At 46.2% G+C, this 25750-nt stretch overlaps 1 protein-coding gene across 8 annotated transcripts in view; it reads right to left on the minus strand.

The window, feature by feature from the left end:
• Positions 1 to 25750, minus strand: part of Cac (calcium voltage-gated channel subunit cacophony) — a 906370-nt gene that overhangs the window by 297622 nt on the left and 582998 nt on the right. The window lies entirely within an intron of this gene.

Below are 25750 nucleotides of genomic sequence, written 5' to 3' on the forward strand. Positions count from 1 at the left end.
AGCTGATTCCGAATGTCGAATCGTAGAAGGAAAGTCCGTCCGTTTCAACACACGAAAAAAGTAATTGAAGGAAGCGGAAAAGACAGACGGGAAAAAACGGCAAGCAAAGCCGGTTTAAAGCCTTTAAAGCGGGTGATGCCGCAGACAAACGGAGATAGGCGAAATTGCACTCAATGGCTCGGGATGTGGATTATCAAGCCTCCGAGACCACAACTAAAGCAACGCACGAGTAAAGGAGCTGTACGTGACTGGAAACACTCACGAAATTGTTAAGATTCGCAGGCCGCGGCTGATATTTAGGATCCGTAGGGGGCTGCTGAAATGATCGAATTAGCAGGTAGTCCGTAAAACAGCCACAACAAAAATTGTTGCCGTGTAAACGCACGAATAATTAAATATTTTCAATTATGAGGAAGTCCTAAGTATAGACGCACACACTTCACTTAAAAAAAAAAACGGTAAGTATATATTCGGAACGGGTGTCCCCAGAGTGCCGAGAAAGATCGAGTAGGGTGCAGACGGCGGCGCGAGTGCTGTCGCCGTATTTGAATTGATAAACCACGTTGTTTTAACGCTTCACACGTTTTTTTTTTTTTTTTTTTTTTTTTTGTAGCACGCAATGGTCTTAGCGAACGTTATTCCAACATATGGGCTTTCGTACGGGATACGTACTAGCAGGATGGCTGGCCGTGGAAAAATCGTAGTTACTTCCCCTTTTGAAGTAATTGGTGAGAATTAGGCAGGAATACTGATGAGTGTATTCGTACTACGGAGCAAGGGTAAGATAGGAGTAGAAACGAGGCCACGAGGCTTCCAACCGCGGCCAGATAATGTCACAAGAGGTCATTATAGGTTAACTAGCGGAATCTGCCGCGGGTGAAGAAACTGCGCGGCCGTCGCGAACGGCATTTCACTGCGCAGCCACGGAATGAATTGCGGCCTCTATCATTTCGTTCATCAGGTGCCGCTACCATACCGTCGCCGCTACGAAGCTTTGCAGTCCGCTTTGCATTTAATTGTGACATTATCTGGTCGCTCGCCCGCGATTGCCGCAATGGGCCGTTTGGCCTTCTATATATTCTTGCTCCGTGATTCGTGCGCACACACATACACGCGCACATACCCTTACTGAATCCAGTGCTCATTGCTTCGAGGAGCGAGTGAAGTGCCACTCGAGGACGGGTACTCCGGTTCTCATTCTGCTGCACGCGTCGTGAGGACGGTAGTCCTGCTAGTACTAAGATAGTGTGGCATTGTACTCATCCGCCACCTTCTCTCTGCCACGACGCGTGATCGCCCTGCGGGATCGTCGTCCCTAATCCGCCGCGTAATATCACAGGATCGAGTTCCCTCACTCACCATTCAGCTCCTCACATCAGTCGATCCCCGGGTTTGTAAGGCGGAGTTCATGATCACGACGGTGATGCGGCGTGACGTCGGTACATGCGTGCGTAAGTACGTTCTGCTCGCAGCCACATCTACGTCACATCCTACGACAGAAAAGGCAAGTACACATGCGGGAACGTAGGCAACGTTGCCTCCCATAACTACAAGCGAGTACGCCAAGCAGAACCAGGCAGAGATTAAGCACAACAGTCAACTAACGTGCGCAGGGAAACGAAAGGCTAGCCGCGATCACCTTACCGTGCTCTACAGCACACTCCCAGGCATCAATATTCTTAGGGAGAAAAAGCCGCCTCACTGGTGATGCTTCGCAACGCACAGAACGGAGAGGGCCTTTGCTGGAAACTAGCACGTCGACACAGGGTCTCCTTTCCGACCAATATAGCGGCCTATATCTAGCCAGCTCCTTCCGCCGAGCGCATATGGAGCCAGCTCGTGAACTAGAGAGCGCACGTTGCCAGCGGCACTAGTCGAACAGCTGCACCGGCACACAACCGATCTAGTCCAGGCGCACGTGTGCGGGTGCACCTAGTGTAGCCTGGCCTTGACCGACACCGATCTCTCCGCCCCCCCCCCCCCCCCCCTCACTTCTGCGCCGTTTGCCTCAACGGTCTAAGTCTTCGTAATACATCCTCGTGGACAACGGCTGAACACAGACAGCCAATCATATAGTAATTAATAAGCAAGTAAATAAATAAATACCAATCAAACAATAATAGCAATAAAAAACTTCAGCTTCAGTGATGTTGAACATCGCGGCAGTCTTGTGTGGGTCATCCTTCAACAGGTTTTTTTTTTTGCCATGCATGCTTTTTCGCTAGAAACATCACATCCTGTGACCACGTAACACGCTGCCCGAACGAACAGACGAAACAGAAAGGCGGCAGCATACCATGCCGCTGAAATCGTTATGCTTCGGGGCACAGAGGATAAACAAACGTACCAGAGATATGTCATTTTCCACAGGAACCGTGAGAGCAAAAGTTTGTTAACTTCTATTTTTTTGTTAGTCCTCGCAATCTCCAGGGCACATGGCAACAAATTCCTTGATTAATCCTTAGTGCTGCAGTCTGTACCTCTAGGTGGGGTTAGGGGTTACATGGTGCAAAAATGGAAGTCGCTAGGGCGGCTGGTTCCAAAAATTTGTCAAGAATCGGGTAGCAGCAAGAGTCTTCGTCGAGTGCGAGATTGTGCAAATTTGTAAGAACCACTGCGCCATTATTTCTTTCTTGTCCACTTCATGATTGAGTGATTGTAGGGTTTAACGCGCCGACGCAACGCAAGCGATGAGGCGCGCCGTAGTGGAGGACTCCGGAATAATTTTTACCACCTGGGGATCTTTAACGTGCGCCGAAATCTCGTACACGCGGGCGTTTTTGCTTTTCGCCTCTATCAGAAAAGCGGCCGCCGCGGCCGGGAATCGAACCCGCGTCCTCGTGCTCAGCAGCGCAACGTCTTAGCCACTGAGTCACCGCGGCGGGTGTTGTCTACTTCGTACACACAGAAGCCGAAATATCAACCAGTGCAGACTTTGGGCGCACGTCATAAAAATGTAATGTTGTATAAACTAACATGGAGCCCTCCTCTACGGCGTGCCTCACATCCTGGGTGTAGCTCTCGCAACCATGGCGTTAAAAGGACCCTGCAGCACTTCACTAACTTTTTTCAAAATTTTAAATGCTTGCAGAACGTAGTCAACCAACACATCCACTTCTGAGATTAGGGGGTCGCAAAATAGCTCAGCTAAAAATTACTGCTATATGCCCATCATATAACTTTGAAACTTGCTCAAAAGATTTTTCTCTCTCTCCCGGTATTGGCGGTTTTCCTTCAGTTGCAGCCATGAGCGCATTCGATACCCACTTTAGAAAGTAAACCACAAAGTAAGGCAGAAACGGAATGCGTATCTGCTGCGACGAGCAAGTCACGCCTTGCCGCTCCCTGCAGGCGATAACTATAGCTTTTTCGCAGTTCTTCCAGACGCGAAGGAAAAAATGGAAGCGTTCATCGTAAGTATTGCAGAGTCCCTTTAAAGTACCAGCATTGCATCGTGGTTTCTGCGACTTGCCTCCCCCGAATGTGCACACGCATGTAGACTGGGTCAAAAGTCTTCAGAGCCATGCCAAAGATTTCCAGGTCACAAATAATTCAAGGCACAAGCTTAGCTATCGAAATAAAACGAGATACCTTATACTTTAAAGGGGCCATGAAGGCAAAATGCAAGTTTGGTTCATTTGAAAGACAGCTCCGTTAGAATAGCACTAGGACTTCACCTTCGAGAAATCCAAACAAACACCTTTCCACACCCAACTAGAGCCCACAATCCTACTCTGTACTCCTCGCAATGCAACTTCTGCGAAGCTCCGGGCACCTTTTACCATAATATGTGAGGCTGCGATAGGAACCCCAACATACCTGTCCCCCCGCCCCCGCCCTTCCCCTCCCCGGCACTAGGGGAGAGCAATGTCCAGCTCAGACCCCGACGACGAGCTTTGGCTGGTGAAGAGCGCCCAAGAAGCCGGACGGTATATTAAGGGGTCCTGGAATGAGGACTCTTCCCCAAGGCGAACTGCTTCATAGGGACGTTTATTCCTCCTCCTGACACCACTTTTAACGCAAACGTCGCTGAAATAAGCTGTATAATAAGGAGAACAGAGAATACCCATGCCACTAACTAGCGACTTTTCTGCACTGAACCTATGGCGTATTATGGGCAGTTTGTTGACATTGGCTGAGACCGACAAAATCGAATGCGAATAAAACAGGTTAAACAGCGCTTGTGAGATTGCAGAACGAAGTATTGCCGCTTAAATTCAGTGCACATTCTTTTTATAGCACCAAGCATGTTCGGCTAAGGAATAAAATTGACGAACGAACACGAAAACATAGAAGCACTAGCGCGTACGGTGGGTACTGTGCCAGCCCACGCTGCACAGCCGTCGAGCGCGTTGGGTTTGTCGGACACACTGGCCAACTGGCATAAGGGACATTGCTACTTACGTGACCCATCCTGTCGTGTCATACCCAATATTTCCCGACACGATTGGTATCAATCGTAATAATAAGCGAAGTAAAAGTCCGGTCAGAAAAAAAAAAAAACCGCGTGCGGACAGTCATAGAGTTTCTTAGTAAGTATACTAGAGAGGAGACTGCGCTTGGTAATCCATGTCGTCGTGGGGGCTTATGGGAAGACCCCCTTTTTGGCTTGGGCTTGGCATGATAATTGGATTCTTAAGCAGTTTTGGCGATTTGCTTTCTTCACTATGCATTAACATGTCTACGAGCTACGAGGAAGCCGAAATCGTCACTGTTCTGTTGTAGGCACGTTGGGTGAAACAGCAGGCAGTGCGTGAACGCACCTGACGTTAGTCATGCCGAAGTCGAAGGCCGTATGACTGAGCGGGTATATGTGCCACCGCGGAATTTGTAGCTGACGAAAAAAGAAACAAAACGTACTTTGGCGAAGACAAGATACGACAGATACGGGCGCCTGTCTCCGTCCTATCTTGCCTTCGTCCACGACTGTTTCATGCCACGTTTTCTTTTTTTTCTTCAAGTATAAACCAACTCGCTCAGCAGCAAGTTTTGTTAAACTGTAGCTGACGGTCGGTCCACCGGTTCACCACGAAAGCGACATTTTCATAGGCACGCTCAAAATACTTTCTAAACTCTTCAAACAACTTATTATTTGAAATAAGGGTAAAATTAATAAAATAAGAGTCTCTAATGAGCCCTCCCCCCCCCCCCCCCCCATATTAACATTGTTCGTAACTACCACCTTGGCCTGCAGAATAGCAGGCACAACCATTCCGGCAAAAATACACTTTACTTCACTTTTCCCTAGTTTTAAAACAGCGTGTTTTATTTTTCACTTACATAATTGCACACTATTCTTTGCGTTTTTGTGGCACTTTGTTTAAATTTGCTGTCACTGAAACGTTTCGATCCAAGCTAATGATGAAACTAAGGCGAAAGCATGATATAATGGCGGTACATGACTACATAGACGGCCTTGATGTGAGCCGCATAGACACTAGCGCCAGATTCCTCTCTAGTGCATTTTGTGAGAAACTCTAAGCGGACAGTGGTCCTTGAGCGCGGTATCGCTATGCTCTCTATGAAGGCAGACGGCAACCAGGCCAAGAAAAAAATATGTTCTTGCCGCGGGCGAAAGCCTTACTCCACATAGTAACCTCTGTTTTAAACACCTGCCCTGGTTACGCCATTTTCGACGTCACGAAACACACAATTTACCGGGAGAATTGGAATATTTGGCTTAAATTATTTTTTTTTTTCTCAGTAAATAAAGCATCGTTTCCTGTCGGACAAGCGCTGAGGGCATCATAAAACACCAACTATTTTGAATAAAACAAACTCGTACTTTTTCTTCGTGACCCTCTTAAGGCTGGTAAAAGCGTTATTCATTGCAATTCATAAAAAAAAAACATTATAGGCTAATTCCACTCCAGAGCTTAGGTTCTGCTTGATTTGTTTGTGTCCTGGGAATTTTTGGAACAGCCTGGGGACTTTTGACCCGGACTGTACTACTTATGTGTGCCATCGAGTATTTCGGGCTTGGGCTTGTGCGCAAGGTTTTAACCCCCCAACGCCACTCGCCCGTCTATGATACTGAACGTTATTATTTATTCTTCCGGCGTAACTTGTTTTATGGGCCATACGAAAAAATGTGAGGCGCAGAAATGCACGGCCATAAAAGAGTACCCTGTTTATACCCACGAAAGATAATTCCATTTGCAGCTGGATACGTTACGCCACACGGTTGGAGGCTGTAATTTGTTCGGAGGCGGCACAGGAACAATCAACAGAAAAAACCTGGGTAGAGTGGGCGGCCAACTCTCAAACGAGAACGTTGTCTCTCGAAGACGAACGTGAATGCTGTTCTTAAGGGCATATTTTTGGAGGTGAGCGAGGATTTAAAACGGATAAAAAATAACAAAAAGTTGATTACATATCCGTGGATGGGTTTCAAAATAAACAGGGACGTTGTATGGTGTAATAAAATGGCTTCACTCGAAACACGGTCGTTTGTTTGGCGAGCTGTGAAGCAGTTTACGCGAACATTTTGCAAAACTATGTGCATCATTCAGACGCCCAGACGCTACGCTAAGAGATTGTAGGACCGGCGAAGCATCAGATCAATTCCGTAACATACAAACAGCAGCCGAAATGCGGTATTTCTTTATACTGTTTTCACACTGTTCGCAGCGTCAAAAATGTTGGTAATCTGTGTTCTAATGCCTTTTCACGCCTGGGGAAACGTCTTACAAGCCCGTTACTGTAAGAATAAATGATGAGAACTTCCGAACTTTGGTTTTCGGGCAAAAGTCTTGCTAGCGGGCGAGGCATGTTTGGCTTTATCGTATCCCAGCCCATCCACATTTATCAAAGTATGTCCTTCGTCAGTGAGGCATATATTACATATATTACAGTTGTCTCGAGAGCTTACAGACGCAAGACTGTCCTGAATGTTTTGATCGAAGAAATGCGACCCAGGGAGAAGCGGGTAGCGGTGGCTAGAATTGGCGAAAAAGAAAAAAAAAAAGGCAGAGTCATCTACTTCTACGCGAGGGGAGGTGCTGCTACAGTATTAGGCGTCTCCGCTAGACGCTGGCAAATGATGTAATCACGCGCGCTTTGAGCAGCCGCTCGTTCTGGGAGCAGTCAAACGCGCATTACCTCCAGCTGAATGAACGCGCACGCTGAGCTCAGCTGCCCCAAGTAACGAGTTCCAGAGCGCAGGGGGGCGAGCTCCTTCCGCGGAGCAGCTGCACGCGACAGCAACTGAGGCCCTACGCAGCGGCGGGAACTACGAGGCCGACTTCACTCTGGGGTCTCTGGCACGAGCGGGAGGGGGACTAGAGTGGCTCCAGGAAGTGTTCACGAGAAGTTCGGAACTTTGCTCGCAATGGACGCGCTGATTTCAAAACCAGTTTTGTTTAAACACGCTCAAGATAGCGCAGCTCTGTATCGAAACCTGCTGCAATGGCTCAGCGGCTAAGGCGTTGTGAGATCTGAGCACAAGAACACCGGTTCAATCCTGGAAAAGGCCACTTTATTGGAAAAGAGTTGTGTCAATCATGATCCGGCTTGTACACAACGTCGTTGTACACCAGATGTTGTACACGTCGAATGGCTAGAAAAATCCACGTGCCGCGTGCCGTCACCTCGCTAAATGAAAAATTGCAGATGCTTCAAGCGGAAATAGTAAAATGCTTAATCCGCTCTTTTGTCCACCGAGACCCGTTAAAGGCAGCTTTCCTACTACACTTGCATTGCTGGGAATAGATTTTTCAGGTGCTATATGAGCAGTCTGATACCTAACTTGCATCTAATACCTAATACCTAATACCTAATACCTAATACCTAACACCTGATACCTAAGTCCTTTTATTAAGTGCCTCAATAAAACCCCATGTATACTTATGAAACACTATACATTAAGCGCCTTTACAAGCAGCTTCACTACAATACAGATATGCATTGCTGGGGATTGCCGAGCTCAAACAATGTCCACTGCCTTTCCTTTTCATTTCCTCTCCCGCAAACCACAACCCCATTGCTGGGGAAACACTTTTACGGGCATAATACATACGCCTTGCGTCAGAGTAAGGAGCGCTTTACCACGACTCCCTTTATAAGTGGGCTTCACTACTACACACATATATATTGCTGTGAAAGATTTTGGGAGGCAATTTAAGGAGTCTGATATCAAATGATGAAGGCCCCAGCGCTTTTAAGTGCAGAGCTCTTTAGGGGCTCGCCTTGACGTCGCAGCTCGCTCGCTGTAACGCTTCGATGTCAAGCGACTGCCGGAATCAGGCTGCCCAGCGAGATAACGGACCCAAATAGAGCCCGACGGCGTACCGTAACAGAGGCTTCAAAAACCAAGCGATTCATATAGTCGTAACCGTTCGAAACTCTTGAACCGCTGGCGCTTGTCATACATGTTGCCGTTGTTTACCCCAAACCAAACTGCAGGTATATTTGAGGCAAAATCTGTGTATAGAACAGGCAGCCCCGCGCCCTTTAGTTAGGAACGCCCTTGGGTTGGTTTTTGCAGAGTAAGCGAAAAAAGTGGCCGCCAAAAACGGCGCGTTCGAAACTGCGCTTAAAAGGCCCCGGCGCGTGCGGGATGAAAGCAAGCACAAAAAGAACAGAAGTCCCGTTCGTTCTGTCCTAGGTAAAGGGCTCGCGAGCACTGCAAAGGCGGGAAATTTGAATTGCGTTGGACAAACCTCCATTCCATTCATCAAAAGAGGAGTGAGACAGGGCGGTGAAGGGCGTGATGGGTGCTAGCAGTAAGCGGATAATGGCGCCAGAGCCCGTTATGGCGAATCACCGCTCTGAATTCCGACAGCTTTCACGTTGAGTGGGACGGCTTGAATTTTAATTGATTGTGTTTTCTGAATGCGGCAAAGCGTGACACATCAAGCGCTAGAGACGGGCAGGCGTATTTTCTCGTTTGCACCTCCCCGAAATGCCTATACAGCATTTAAAAACCGCGACCGCGACGGCAATCTAACCTACGGATGCGTGGAGACCGGCAAGTGACGTAATTGCCACTCGATGCCGGCCGCGGCGGAGGTTTTTCTGCTAAGGCCAACAACAAAAACGCCCGCATGTTGAGACTTCGCCGCACGTGAAAGATTCCCAGCGGTTCTGACTAATGCGCAGTCCTTCACTGTGGCGCGCGTCATAGTAAACGTGTATTCTATTACCGCTGAATATTCAGGCGCACATGCAGTATCTCAGTCCCACTTAGAGGCGACACTGGAGCCGGTGGCATACAGTGGTAGCAGAACAAGCTAACGGCACGGCAGGAAAGCAGCGGGCATGCACCCTTCAAGAGATGCAATTGCACATGCTTGACGTGTGTGAAACCGTCTGCTACATTCTGCGCTGAATAGCTTGCATCTCATCACAGGACATTGGTCACAGCACATGGAACACGCGAATATGTCTAGCGCTCCGAAAAATGAGCGTCGCACTGGGGTCAAGTTCCCCCAGAGAGGCAAATGATTGGAGTCCCTGTGAGTAGTTTCCGCTGTTGGGAATCAGATGCGATGCAATTCGTTTATGGGCCACGATTCTCGTGTTCGTACCCAACCGTTGCAAACTGCAGAACCTTCCCGTCCAGTTGATGCAGAACAAACGCGTTCCTTAATGTCCCGACACGATTCTCAAACGGCGCCATGGTGACGCCGTCTATGGAAAGAGCGGGATGACTATTCCGACCGTTGCACAAACGGCGTAAATGGAGTCCCACAGCGGCCACGAATTCATGTCTCGGCAGGCACCTCCTATGGGGAGCAGTGGTCCGCGCAATTCGTAAACCATGGCCACCTCGTATAGGCCAGTACACACAAGGTGACAGAGTATGAAAAATCTCTGGGTCACTGAGAGTTTATTTGTTGTATTTCGCTTGCAAAATACACCGTGTGCAAAAAATATTGAACGTTGCATTTGCACCTGCAACAATGACTCGGTTGGCTGCACCGAAGCCCGTGGATTTCAGAGAGACAGCTCTATTACTCAAGTACGAATCGAGAAAACGACTCGTTTATCGCAGCGTCAAAGTTACCTTCAAACTCAGTCAAGGTCAAGCCAGCGCAACGTGCGGTTGCGCAATGAAAGCGTCTAATCGCTCGTTCGTTCCAAGGGTAGGAGTGTGGAGATGGGAATAGGGGGAAATTGTAGGAGCGCGTGCCATCAGAAAGTGATACATGCGCTTTCGGCGCGAAAACCGAGCTTCCGCTTGACAAACTACGGACTACGGCAAATTTTTTTGCACCGAGGTTGCGATTGTTAGTTTGCCGACCTAAAGTCTCATCTTGTCGCACCCCAGTGGGCTGCAAAATCGATATGTTATTTATTTATTTATTTATTTATTTATTTATTTATTTATTTATTTATTTATTTATTTATTTATTTATTTATTTATTTATTTATTTATTTATTTATTTATTTATTTATTTATTTATTTATTTATTTATTTATTTATTTATTTATTTATTTATTTATTTATTTATTTATTTATTTATTTATTTATTTATTTATTTATTTATTTATTTATTTATTTATTTATTTATTTATTTATTTATTTATTTATTTATTTATTTATTTATTTATTTATTTATTTATTTATTTATTTATTTATTTATTTATTTATTTATTTATTTATTTATTTACTTACTTACTTACTTACTTACTTACTTACTGAATACTGCCAGCCTGAGTGCCAGGCCTTAGGCAGGAGTGGGAATACAAGCTTACATTCACAAGGACGCAATAGTTGACTGGATACATATTAATACAAGACAGAAAAAAATAATAACACGAAACACCTGGACAATCTTTGTCAAAGAAAAAAAAGAATACAAAAGAAAACACGACAGAGAGAGCGCATACCTGCAATTGATTTTACGCGCTTGACATTTTGACGCAACGCTGCGGAAAATTGGGCCGATAACAGCTATTTGCAATGAGAAAACCACGAAACGATGATAAATATTGCCACAGAAAGAATAAATAAAAAAAAGTACTCGGAGACAAACGTTTACACATCGCTGAAGAAAAGAAAAAAATACGGCAACAATGTTCACATAAAAGAGAACACGATACGCGCACAACTGTTTTGAAAGGCACCGTTTACAGATAAGCAATTACTACGGCACAGAGAACATGAAAGTCAGATGCAGCGGTTAACAACATCAACAACATCACTTCTATACACCACAGTGGCTAAGGCGTTGCGCTGCTGAGCACGAGGTCGCGGGTTCGTTTCCCGGCCGCGGCGGCCGCTTTTCTGATGGAGGCGAAAAGCAAAAACGCCCGTGTGTACGAGATTTCGGCACACGTTAAAGATTCCCAGGTGGTCAAAATTAATCCGGAGCCCTCCACTATGGCGCGCCTCATCGCCTGCGTTGCGTCGGCGCGTTAAACCCTACAATCAATCAATCAATAAACTTCTATACACCAAAAACAGCAATGGGCCCAACACGAACCCTTGAGGGACACGGGAATAAGCATCAAGATATTCAGACTCAAACCCATCAATTCGCACCAACTGCTTGAGGTTCGTTAAGTATGCGTCAATCCACTTTAAGATATTTTCGTTTACGCCCGTTTGTTCGAGCTTGAAGAGAAATTTATGGTGCGAGACCTTATCGAAGGATTTTGCAAAGTCTGTGCATATTACGTCGACCTGTTCCTTGTTATCTACAGCAGCGGTAAAATAGTGGAGAGTTTCAACCAGTTGGGATAGCGTGGAAAGCCCCTGCCTGAACCCGTGCTGTTGCCGACATAAAAGCCCATTTGTTTCCAAGAAAATAATCATGTTTTTGTTTTGCAATGACGTGTTCAAAAACCTTACAGCAAACCTTACAGTATCGTTTCAACAAAACCTGTGTTACCGTCCACACGACCAGCGTCGTGAAAAGTTACTTGTGACACATCGGCATTGAGCAGTTTCAATGTGACGCAAACGGAATTGACCTTAACGATTCTGCAAATGTCTGGAGCAGGACGAAAGCGGCTTTGGTGCGGCGGGCGCCAACTTAGTCGGCGATGGAAGATGACCTGTATGCGGTGTTGTGCCCCTACAGTCAGACCGATATCCGGCTGGCGTGTCTTTCGTTCACAATCTATAGCCACTGCCGTCAAGAATGCCTGCAGTGTTCAACGGAAATGGAGCAATGAGACTAACACTAAAGATGCCTTCACAAAACGTTTTTCGGCCGATATTCATAAATGTATGGGAAAATGTGTTGGCAAAAATACTTTGACAAATATTGCAATGTACTCCTTGCTTATTGTTCATTATTTGTGTACGAAAGAGGCGAAATTGTATAGAGGGCGGCAAGCTTACGATACGACTTTGTTCGTGGAGAGAGCAAAGATTACCTTAGGTTTATATGTTGTACTAGTTGGGTAATTCCACGCGGAATGTCCCAAATCCTATAATACCGACCACCGCAGATTCTCTCGGAAAAACATTGGTAGTTGGCGATTGTGTTAATGATGTTTTACTTTAGTATTTTATCGAGAAAAAAAAGGTCCTGTAAGCGTTAACTTTCCGCAGTTACATCTAATTTTGCAAAAATCAAGTGTGAAAGTAGGTAACACTGCAAATCTTATGTTAAAATATTTCACTTACGTTTAATGTACGTTGTAAGGGGACCCATGGAAACAGTTCAAGCAACTGAATGGATCAGTAATAGAAAAAATTGCACATTTTAGCAATTTTCGCATAAACATTTTGCGTGTTTCAGCCCAAACTTCTTTTTCTCGCTTTTGCCTGTTGCTATCGTTTATGGAACGAATGTTTGAAAATGGTCCAACGGACGTTATTTTGGAAAAAAAAAAAGATTACTGACAAAGTTTTCAAAAATTACTTCTCTCCGAGATTCAGACCTCAATTAAGCATCAGGGCCGTTCAGGTAAGATTGTTTATTATACGCACCGACAACGTTTTTGTTTGCGGACGAAAAGTTGTAATTCGTATCTGATGCTTCTTCTGACGACGAACTCGAAACACTCGTGGTTTTTTGACACTCCGCGACAACCGCCTCATAAATCTCTTTCAAAGAATGTATGCGCGTCTGAAAAAATTGGCTGGCGGCACGTGCGAGTTCGTCCAACGCACCATTCGGTAGTGTGACGCCGTTCGTGGAATACCATTTTCTTAGTCTTGAAATAAAGTTTCAGATCACAAGTTAAGAGTTTGGTGCGCATAACAAACGATCTCAGGTATATTCACTTGTAGGGCCTGAATCTCGAGAAAAAGTCATTTTCGGCAACCGTACAATTTATTTTCATAAAAAGTAATGCTTCAAACACTCCCAACTTTTCTTCGTGCGAAGCAAATTATTGTCGCGAAACAATAACGATGGTTAGAGAAAAACGCGGCAACTTTTACTTTGTTACTGAGCGAATTAAGCGAGAGAAATTCTTACACGGCTTCACTTATGATGTGACATGAAAGAAGAACGCACAAGGGCTATTCTAAAAAAAGATTTGTTATTGTACCTACTGCCCTCCTGATTTAAAATATTCTCCAACCAACTTATTCTTCGTCGTGGAAACTTCAAAGAGCACTTACGTGACCAAAATATTTTTTGGGGAAAATACTTCGGTGAAACCTCATTCACACAATCGGCAACAAGCCCAATCTTTTCTTCTAGAGAATTCTCGATGCGCGATTTTGGGGTCTAGGACATTCCGTGCAGAATGACCCAGTTTTTCAGAGTCCGAAATGATAAACCATTTTGAAGGGACAGGCAGTAGCGCTCATCGAAGCTACTCGAAAATAAGCTTCTCTTTGAAGATAAGCTTATCAAATATGCGTATCGAAGATAAGCATATTTGAGACAAAACATCTATACATAAGTGGTGCTGGCAGTGCTCTTTTAATTAAAGTTGGATGGGTGTTCAATTTTGCAATTAGCAAATAAAAAAATTAGTGTCCTTTTACGTTGTGAAGAAGGATGACATCCGAAGCTGGACGCAGTCCACATAGTGCATGAAACAAAACACTTTTGTTTGTAATTTGCTATTGAGCATACTTCTAAGTCAGTTAGCTGAATGCAACTTGAAAGGACAAGCTTTATTCTCATGCCCAAGTACTCGACCACCTTCGGCTACGTATACCCGCCGCGCCCCTCTCATCTCCCTCGCCTGAACGCGGTCGAGGAGCGCCTGATCGCACCCCGTTTGCCATTTATGTGCATAAGGCGTCTCTCGCACGGCAGCAGTCAGTACAGAATCTGAGGCCAGATAGGGAACGTCCCCATCAATGTGCAAGGAGCCCTGCAGTTCCTCCCTCACTACATCTCGGACGACAGCGCGGTGGGGGTTCACAACAAGCGCCGACTCATACACAAGCCGACTTACAAGTCCGGAGTGGTCACATACGGAGTGCATGGGTTGGAAGTGGAAAAAGGAGGGAGGGGGCGCGCACACGCAGTTATACTATTTTCAGGCCCTTACGAATGACATGTTCGTTGTGCTGGCTGGAGGTTCAAACGAGGACGTCAAACGACCCAATGCGACCTGTACGATGTCCTCAGTCGTCGAGCGGATTGGGGTGGTGTGTTACACAAACGTAAGATGCCTAAGACGCGGGAGGGAAGCAGACAGCGCGGCCGGGAAGTATGCGACCAGCACCCGAAGCGTGGCCTTCTTTCCCTTCGAATCTTCAAAGTTTCCGATTTTGCGGACATCGTTGTCGAACCAGAGTCTATCGCACACTTCGAAACTGACGCGGAAATCGCGATCGAGGAAATTGCGTATGAATTTTGAATGGGCACCTTCCAATGCGTTGCCCTGCCTGGCGGAGGGGGTAACGGCGCATCCTCGCTGTGTGTCGTCTTGACGGTTCAACCTTGGGCGCTTTGCCTCAGCTTCCCGTTCCTGGTCAGTTCGTGATTTTCTGCGGCGACGTTGATTCTCCCTTCGGCGTTCGCGGCCTTGTTCATGGAATGATCTGTCTTCCTCCAGTGAGTGAACGACTCGTGGCCGCCCATGTCTTCCAGCTTTCTGCACACCATGAACTATTTAGCGGTGGAAGTCCTTTGCGGGAATCGTTTCACCAGAACCCGAAGGGCCGCCTCCTTTCCAGCCGAATTTTCAGCGTTTCCGATTTTGATTACGTGGTTGTCGAACCAGAGTGTATCGCACACTTCGAAGCTGGCGCCGAAATGGCGATCGTCGAAATCTCTTTTGAAATCAAGTATATCGCGCTGCAGGTTCTGGGGCAGCGGCTTTGTGCTGTTTTTTCGTACATTCGCCCTACTATGCGTGCCGGTGATCCTTGAATTGCCACTGCTATTCCTCCGAGCGAGCGACACGGGTCCGTCCCAGTGCCAGCTAAAAGTGCAGTTGCCGATAACGGTGCTAGCGCAATTATCAGCCGATTGGTGAACTTTCCAAATACGCATAGGTGGTATAGAGGGGAATAACAGTTGTGAAAAACAGGTTCAACACATACACTGCTTCGCAGTAAAACCGCTGAAAGGAATGTCTTGAATCAAAATACAAGAGGTCTCGAGCCCGATCCTAGACCTTGTGCCGGCATTCCAAGCAAACGCCTTAGCCCCTGAGTCACCGCGGCGGGTGTGTGTTAACATTTAAACCTCTTGCAATGTTTTTCAATTGTTTCCATCCGGGACAGCTTTGCACGCAGCTACTTCTGATTTGCGGTGCGTTAACAATGGTCAAACGCATTTCTTTCGCATCCCGCGGGACAACAGTTGCGTTGAAGTTTTGTCGTGCATTAATTTTAGCTCACTGTTTCTACTGCTTGGTTGAATACATAGAGCCATTCGGCGTATATTTATTTATTTATTTATTTATTTATTTATTTGTTTATTTATTTATTTATTTATTTATTTATTTATTTATTTATTTATTTATTTATTTATTTATTTATTTATTTATTTATTTATTTATTTATTTATTTATTTATTTATTTATTTATTTATTTATTTATTTATTTATTTATTTATTTATTTATTTATTTATTTCGGTACCTTCAATGCCCAGGGGGCGTTACAGAAGGGAGTGGGTTTCTTTTTTACAAGGTATTGAAAAAAATATATATACAATAAGGGGAAAATATACAAAGCAAGAATAGATGCGATGCCTTAAAGGCAAGAGCGAAAAAGTAAACAAATCACAGGAGGTAAAAACTATACATATACATATATATATATATATATATACATACATACACACACATACATATATATACATTCTTATACACATACACGTACATACACACCGAAAAAAAAAACATTTGGTGCGGAGGGAAATATAACTCAAAAGCTGGGGAGTTATACAAAGACAGTTGTGAAAAAAAAAGACTATGTAAGAAAATTCAAAAAAATTGGTTATACAATGCACAAGTGACGTGCTTGTGCATTGTGCAATCGAAACCGTAATTAGTTTTAAGAGGTTTCGAGCAGATCATACCCGTAAATACTTCGTCTACTCAAGTTCTGCGCAGTGCTTCGGCAACATGATCTCCATCGAAGAAATTGAAGTACAGAATTAAACGACTACAAGCTAAAGTGGCCAGACAGTAGTGTACCATTACAAGGTTGCCGAAGCAGCACCGCAAGTGACCATTAGTTTCAGAGGTGGTTGGAGCTATCGGCCCGCATTTCTCAAAGGATGTACTTAAACTTCTGTCCGCCCACATTCCCAGGAATCCGAGAGACAAGGGAAGTCGGTTTTTGCATGGTGCAGTTAAGTTTTCTTCCGTTTAGTGCCGGCAGGAGTTTGTCAAAATGTTTTGCCGTATTCGCTCTGAACCTTAAAATTCAGTCTCAGTCCATAGCAGGCATTCGATTGACAAAGTTAAAAGGTAGCACGGCACGGCTGCATTTTTTGCACATTAAAGGCAACACCGTGCCTGGAGTAGCTTACTGTTATTTCTGTTAGGAAACAGCTTTCGTAGTCCAGAAATACATTAAAAAAGCAAGAGCTTAGAACGGCGTTGACCTCTATTCCTTCTTGCTAAATGTGTACACAGTGTGGTAAATAGATGCAGCTGAAATATATATCATGAAATATGCGAAGGACAGTGATCGGGCTGTGTGTGGCGCTTTTATGCACTTTTTATTGATTTCGTTATCAAAATATATTCAAATTTGGTGATTCTTGGGTGCTGAAAAAAAAAAAACGCCAAGCTTATTGCGTGCTTTTTTGCTGGTACCAGGCACTGATGGGGCTAATTCGTTTTCTTTTTAAAGCAAAGCTTTATACCTCTACCCCCCAAGGGTTCTTTCGTGACCGTTGGTGTCAACAAAAAAATCCCGCGAACAAATAAAAGAATTTGTGCACCACCAGGAATCGAACCTGGAACTTATAGCGTAACAAAGGGAGAGCCCGTTGTCTTACCGATTAAGCTACGAGCTCACGCGGAGGCGGGGAATACAGGTGGTGGACTTACCAAGCACATCTACGGGTTTACCCCCTGCATTCCGATGAATGCCACGTGATAGCGTCACGCGACCTCACGCACCACTGTGCGTCCACGGCACGTGCGTCCACGTCCACGGCACGTCTAGTGGCCCTGTGCGCGCCTTGCACGTATGCCAGGATTTACAAAAATTAAAGGGAGCTCACACCAACGCATAGCATCTCCCTTCTAGTACGCCAATGCGTAACGCCTGTAGCCTCCAGTGTTCACGTAACAAATCACAGCTCCTTGTCGTCCGCCCTCACGTAAAACGACGCATCAAGGAACACATTCAAAAAAATTCGCGCCAATCCACCCTGTGAATGTGGTTGGAAAGCAAAGCTGTCAACGGCACCCACAACAATTACCCATGCGACGACGCTTAAATTCACTCGCATCGCTCTACAAATAGCGAAATCAGAGAGAAGTGAAATTCACTTAACCACACCCTTTATCACTTCGAAGGGACATTCTTGGTAAGGTTAAATCAATGCATGATGCATGAACGGTGGTTGCTTGAGTGTATTGGTGTAGCACATGAGTGGAAACTCTTTTGTTATAAATAAAGGAAGCTCAAACCCGGTGTTACACTATCTCACTTCTCCGTCTCTGCCGCCGCGGGCGGGGGTGGTCAGATCGGCGGCGGAGACCGAGGAGGTGGAGGAGAAGGAGGAAGAAAAGTAGGATGAGGAGGAAATACTTCTATTAAGATTTCTGAATGGCCCAAAGTGCGGTCGGGGGGAGTGGTTCCTTCTTCACTGGAGCTCAGATGCAGTCCGCGCAGCCTGTTCTCTGTCCACCAGCTGAAACTGGGTAGGTAGAGAATGGCTGTAGAGCAGCATCTCCCATTGCTTGTGTTGGGTAGTTGACGGAAAGAGAGGAGAGAACTCAGGGCTAAAGTCGCACACCCCAATCATGTGGCGGAGTGTTCCTACCTCGGAGCAAAATTTACAGTCAGAGTCCTAGCGATTCGGGTGCATTAAGTGTAAATGCCTCGGGTGTGGGAAAGAGCCAGGTTGTATGAGCCGTAGGGTAGTTTGTTGTTCTCTAGAAAGGTCAGGGCTAGGCGAAGATAGGGTCTGTCTCTGAAGGTGATAATGCTTGGTTATGTCCCTGAACGAGACAAGCGGGTGACTCTCCTCGTGCAGTTCCATAACACGGGGGGTAAACGCGTAGGCTTGTTGGTGGGCGTATTTGTTGCCCTCAATGGAAGCGTGAGCGGGTGTCCCGATCAGCTGAATGGAACCGATTGTGCAGTGGTTTTTCAGCACACTGGGCAGGTCGCGACACCCAACCCGACTGGTAGTTCCGGTAGGCTTGTTGGGTATGGTTGAGTACCTTCCCAATCCCTGGTTGAGTGACAGCCAAGGCGATGGCTGCCTCTTCTGCCTCTTAGTGAGGCAAGTGGAGTGGCATTGTGTACTTCATAGCCAATCTGGTGAAGGATGCGGCGACTCGCCGCAGTTCTGCTCATTCGGAGCTTCTGGTTAGAAAGATGGCCCTCGATCAGCTCTTCCACCGTGTTGGTGAGCCCCGTGCTAAGCAGCCTCTCTGTGGACGCACTCATAGGAAGACCAACAGCCTGCTCAACCGCCTTTCTAATCATTATATAAAGCATTGTTATGTCCTCCTTACCGAGAAGAAGAGAGGGGGTTGATGTGAGTGATTCGCGAGAGGACAAAAGCTTGAATTAATCGAAAGTTATCGGATTCCTTGAGGACTCGCTTCTTGGTGGTAACTCGCCTGATCATGTGTATGATTTGATTGATGCTGTGTTTGAGGCGCTGCGAGGATACGTCACTCTCCGTGTTGGCCTGGAGATGTAGGCCCAGGATCATGATGCTGAGGCTTGGAGTGATGGATTTGAATGTGTTCCTTGATGTTTCGTTTGACGTGAGGGCGGACGACATGGAGTTGTGATTTTTACGTGGACCCTGGAGGCCTCAGGCTTTAGCACATTGGCGTTCTAGAAGTGAGATGGCATGCGTTGGTGTGAGCTTCATTTACTTTTTTTTAACTCCTAGCACACGCGCAACGCGCGCACTAGACGTGCCGTGGGCGGAGCTCACAGTGGCGCGAGAGGTCTCGTGACGCTATCACGTGGCATTCAGCAGGAATGCAGGGTATTTACCCGTTGATGTGCTTGGTGAGTGCACCACCTGTCTTCCCCGTCTCCGCGTGGGCTCGTAGCTAAATCGGTAAGACAACGAACTCTCGCTTTGTCACTCTGTTAGTTCGGGGTTCGATTCCTGGCGGTGCCAGTAAATTCTTTTATTTGTTGATGGGAGTTTTCTGTTGACACCAACGGTCGCGAAAGAACCCTTGGGGGTAGAGGTAAAAAGCTTTGCTTTAAAGCTGCGCCGCCTGTAAAGGGTGCACCACCGCAGAGAGGATATTATAACGGTGAAGCCGGCTTTCCTGCCTGCTCGAGTAGACGTAGAGGAGCTTCAGCGGGATGGTGGCGACGCAGACGAAGGGGCAGGTACGTGTCGTTTATGCTTAGTGGTTTCGCGGCCAAAACGCGTAGAAGCGGTTAACTCTGGGTTAGCTAAGCGGGTTGCAGAACTGGAGGCAGCGCTAAGTAACGAGCGCGACGAACGGACGGCCGTTGAGGGAAAGTTAGAAGCAGCTGAGAGGAAGCTAGAAAGGAGCATCATTTCGCCAACAAATGACCAACACCTCGGCGCATGCAGCGAAGCGGAGGCATGCACCGAGGTGACACACACGGGGCGGAAGGCACGGAAGGCAACATCTATTACCACGTGCTGCAAAACCAGTCGATAAGCAGGGTACCAGGAATCAGCAGCATGTGGCAGATAGCGTGGTCATCATTGCGGGAGGTTCTAAAATGAAGAGGAGCAGCGCTGCCATAGTGGAGAGGGTAAAAGGGGTAAGCGTGTGAAGGTGCGGTGCTTCCCCGGTCAAACGATGCAGACGGTGATGACACAAGCCAACGCCGCCTGTATAAACAGTGCCTAACGCGTGAGCGAAAAATGGCCAAACAGCCACTCTCCTGTTGCTCTCTCCTACCCTTCCCCGCTCCGTAGCCTTCAAGCGTGCTTTCGTGTCCGCCAGCCAGCGCCGCTTCTCGGAAACTATGAAAAATAGTGGAAAGTTTGTTTAGCGTTCCCGAGGCGGCGCTCCTACGCCTTCTTGTTTTTCACCATGCCTGTCTGTCTTGGTCTGTCACTGATAAAACTTCCTTTGTCACGAAGCAAAATCCCTTGCGCTGCCGCAGGCTGATGCCGGCTTTGCGGGCTTATCTACTCGGATCACAGGCCCTGAAATTTTCTGAGTGGGGCATCCCACCTCTATCCCCTCCGCATTTAGGTATTATTTTGACCCTGCTGTTCGCACTCCGCATCGGTACGCACTTCTAAAATTGAGGACTGTACTGTTGAAGCACCCGGACAGCGTGGCGGGATCCCAGCTGCTTATTTTTTTGCTTCCTATAATTTTCCGAAGTTTACAAGCACGTGATATTATTGGAAAGTAATCGTAGAAGTGAGCGCCTGAACAAAAAAAGTGCACGCAATTTTTTCTTCTCTAAATACTCCAGAAAGAAAAATATCAGTAAAATAATGGCTGCCCCATCCGAAAATATCGTTTTTCTGTTAGCTATATGTCTACCCGACAATCAGTATGTTCTTACACTATCTCAGTCCGCCTCCGTCTTTATCTTTGGAAAAATGCAGCAAGTATGAAGCGAGCGACACGTTGAACGAGATCCCCCAGTGCGCCACAGAACTAGCGCCCCGTCGCGGCTAAGATGTAAGCGAAACGGTCCTTGAAGCCCAACAGGCAAGCTGACAGACACACGTCGTAGAAGTGGGTGCAGCGTTCGCGACTCGCGAGCAGTGACTTAAGGCGAGATGTCCGCTGGCACGCGCCACATAGCGGATCAGTGCCTGAACTAAGCGTTCCTACCCTTCCCATTGAAAAGCGCGCGACGCGTCAGGCAATGTTAATACAGGCGGCGTAGCACAAGCCAAGGGGCAGCTGGCCTTGTCCAGTAAAGCTAGAAACCTTGTGGTGATTGCCGCGGTGCTTAACAATGTTCCCAAGGGATGGGAGGGAAAACTTGGCCAGGAGATAGCGAAAGGGGTACATGACCTGCGGGCGACGACCCCAATTGTGCTCATTGCAGTCTGCACCGTGCCGGAGGTGACAAAGCAGGGCGTGCGCAGCGAACGGGCAGTACTCGCTGCTAACAGCGAGATTGTGAGGCACGGCAGGGAACTTGGGCTTGAAGTGAGAGACGTGAACAGGGTAGTGGGCAGCATTGGACATAGGCAAGCTCTTCAGTGGGACGGGATTCACTTCAGCGCCAGGATGCCCTTTGAGCCCAATACTGTTTATGCTTTACATGGCAGGGTTAGAAAAGAAACTGGAAGAAAGTCAAGTTGGGTTCAACCTAACGTATATGCTGTAAGGTGAAGTGGTACAACAGACTATTCCTGAAATGTTATACGCAGACGACATTATTCTTTTAGCTGATAACCAGACCGATATGCAACGCCTCTTTAATATTACTGGCCAGGATGCCACCGACGTCGGTTTAAATTTTAGCGCAGAAAAATCGGGAATAATGGTTTTCAATGACACTACCACTGACGCAGTGTCTATCCAGCATGGCGAATTACCCAGATTGAAGGAATATAAATATATGGGAGTGTGGATCAACGAAGGGGATAACTACTTAGGAACTCACGAGGAGCAATTTAAGGGTAACAGAAAGCGAAACGCATCTATAATGAAGCATACAGCTCTGTGGAGGTATAAGAAATATGAAGTAATGAGAGGAATGTTGAAAGGAGTAATGGTCCCGGGTATCACATTTGCGAATGCTGTACTCTGCTTAAAATCAGACGTTCTATCAGGTCTTGAAGTGAACCAGAGAACAGTAGGACGTTTGGCCTTAGGTGCGCATGGAAAAACCACTAACGGAGCAGTGGAGGGAGATTTGGGCTGGGCGTCGTTTGAAGTGCGAGAAGATCAGAGTAGAATATATTTTGAGAGGAGGTTGAGAGCAATGGATCAACGAAGGTGGGCAGCTAAGGTTTTTAGATATTTGAAAAGCGTGGACACGCAGTGGTTAAGAAAGACCAGAAGGCTAACGATGAAATACGGAAAGAACAGTGGAGAATGCAAAACAGCCAAGGTAACCAAAAAAAGAGGCAAGGCAGTTAGAAACGGATAAATGGATTGACAAAATGGAAGCTAAAACGTCGTTAGAGATGTACGGGGCGGAGAAATTGGACATCAGAAAGGAAAATTTCCACGATAATTCCCTGGGCAGTGCTTTGCGTTTTGAGGCTAGAGCAGGTTGCTTGCGAATTAAGAGCTTTGTGCGGAAGTATTCACAAAATGATGGGGTATGCGTGGTCTGCGGAAAAGAAACAGAAACTATGCGGCACATAGTGTTAGAATGCGAGGGTATCCGTCCAAATCTACATGAGGGAAATATTCGGCTTCCAGAAAGCCCTAGGATTTAAGGGCAGCACAGAGGAAGTTAACTTCAAGGCTTTCGAGGGGACGAAAAGAAGATTAGAATGCTAGTGGACGAAAAGCAGAGAGGGGAATATTGCCTAGGACAGTTACCACCTGTAACAGGAAAAAAAAAAGTATTTCGTGCCTAATAAGTTTTTTGTGCCTTCCTTAAGCAGAGCTAGTATTAAACCAAGCGTATAAATATTAGTCCTTTTTGGTAAGATGACACGTCATCACCCTGCTGCAAGGGGGAAACGAATAGCAATCATCGTCATCGTCATCATCATCATCCAACAAAACGCAAAATAAATGGCGCAGCTTGCACCAGTCGTGCAAGGCTGGGGAAACAGCGGAGCTGGGGGTCGACCTAGCTTTTTTACCCCCGGGAACCGCTGCCGGTCTGCGGTACCCCCCGGAACGGCCATGTAAAATCCGGCTGAACTTGGACTCACCCCTCAATTGACACTTAACCGTTATGGCCCTGGTGTCGTCATTTGACGACACCATACAAAATATCCTCTAACGATTTGAAGGCAAAACGGCAACTGTTAGTTTTCTGCGCAAGGGTTCTTCAAGAATGCCTCTTGCGATAGACGTCACCACTGTAGCGCTTTCGCATGGCTTCACGATCTGAAAAAGAAGCAGCTCCAGTAGATACAGTGTATGACGACGGGTCGGGTAAGGATACTGAAATCCGGTTTGTCAAAATATTTATAAATCTGTTAATACTTGCACTACCAGCTTTACTTTTCATGTAAGCTCAGGGTAGCGTAAGATTTGAGAGAAAAATAAAAAAAAAGTCGTTTTTACACGTAAAAAATGTTTATTGCCTAATGACGTAGTTAATTTTCATGCCCGTAAATTGTTAAATGCTTGCGCAATCAGCGTAACTTTTTATTTCTGTGCTTATGAGTCCCAAAACTGTACGAAAATATGCAGAAAAATAATTTCTGTTCGAACTAGAAATTCCAGGGCTAATCTAGCCTAGCAAGAACATCGCAAAACCTAACAAAAGTTAGCAAAGCCGAGCTAAACCTTGCAAAACTTAGCAAAATCGGAAGAAACTAGTTCGACCCCCTGCTCCGCTGTCTCTCCGGCCTTGGGCCACGCGTGCAAGCGGCGCCATTCTTTTTTTTTTCTGGTTTAGCTACCAGGGCGGAAACTCGGCCAGCTTCCCGAAATTTATCCGGTTACACAGTTCCTTTCAGTTGCCAGAGAAATTCATTCCACCCCGTGGTCTGAATGCCTTCATCGCGCAATGTCGCCCATTCAGAGTGTCTTAATTCTTCCCAAGATCACGTGCTGAATTGCCGTTCTTGCACTGCACGTTTCGTCCTAACAACTTCACATAAAACGCTACAGCTGCCGCGGTCGTTTCGTATCAAAGGCCCTATTTTGGACTGGGATTTTTCCGAGAATTGGCCACGTTGCATCACGTAAGCGGTCGACGACGTATTAATTCAAAACTCTGACAAAACGCCTTGTAATCAGACGCTTAGTCTTCAAAATCACCCCTAAGCTGTTTATTATTTGTCCCAAAATATCTACAGACGCTTGGTGCATATTATAAATATAAAGAGAGACGATAAGGCCAAGGAAATAGACACATCCTGAAGTGTAAGCTCGTGTAATACGCAAGGCGATATGGCGCTGTCATAGCCAAATTAAACATGAACTCGAAAATGTGAACCAGTACACGCCAAATGGAAGGTTATGCCTCCTCCGAGATCGGGTATATTTAGAAAGTTCTATCAACGCACCTCATTACTGCAACTCAGCCATGCGACGATATAATTTATTCCGTATCAAACCGCAGGAGTGGTGCCATCCAGTTGAGATGGTAGTGCGCACGTTTTATTTTTCCGAGGTTTCCGAAGCCCGTGCTTCTATACATGCGTAGGATTCGCAGGCTTTGGCTGCTCGTAAAAAAAACAAAAAAACAAAAAAAATACATACAGTTCGGACATGCTGCCAGCGCTATCGTAAGCATCCTGAATGTGTATATGCAGTTTCATACATGTAAATCTGGCTGAATTTTTATCGCGTTCGCCAACGGCTACAAACAAACAAAATTTCCTTCCCGCCTTCGCAAATGAGTCAAGAGCTGGCGGCGTGAGGGCTAGAAATATATCTGATCAATCGATCCCGAGCAGCAGCGCTAGCCTATAGCCTACGGGAATGGGAAGATCCCCCCCCCCCCGCCCCATGTTTTTATATTCGTGTGGATTCTAACGAATGGTTTTTCTTCCTTCTGCTCCACCTTCGCCTCCTCAAATGTCGCACTCCTTGTGGAGTAGTTAAACTACCGTCGCAGGTGCTACGTGTCTTCATAAGCTGGCAACAACTAGAGAAATTCAGCGAAAATGAATTTTCCCTGAACCATGAATGGTGACTCACTTCAATGAAGAAAAAAGAACTGGCGTTTAAAAAGTAAAAATATTTTATGAAATCACTCCCGAGTTTAAGGAAAGTTTTGTCCTCTGAGAAAATAAACGCGGTCGCATCTCTTAGTTGTTTTAGAAATCGAAGTTTCTTCAAAACTGCATTTAATTGAAGTATGTACCCAAATAATTATTGCCTTGAGTGACTTAGAACAATAGCACTGAAATAGAAGTCTTTTCCTTCTCACACGCGAGGAAACAGAAAACGTATCAATATTGACAAGCGTGCCTATTTTATGTTCAAACGATGAGAAAATTCGAAGGTCGTTCCACGAAGTGAACCTGTATTTGAGCGCGCTTCCTCCCGTTTTTGCCGTAAATTCTTTACCTATTTGTTTGTCTACTCCGTTTATTTCTCAGCCCACTGCAAGACCACACAGTTAAGTACGTTATTCCGCGGTGACGTACAGCGGTGCCGCTGACCTCATTCCTA

Source organism: Haemaphysalis longicornis, unplaced genomic scaffold (genome assembly GCF_048455015.1).
Source record: "Haemaphysalis longicornis isolate Haplotype H1 unplaced genomic scaffold, Haemaphysalis longicornis Haplotype H1 scaffold_1, whole genome shotgun sequence".
NCBI lineage: Eukaryota > Metazoa > Arthropoda > Arachnida > Ixodida > Ixodidae > Haemaphysalis > Haemaphysalis longicornis.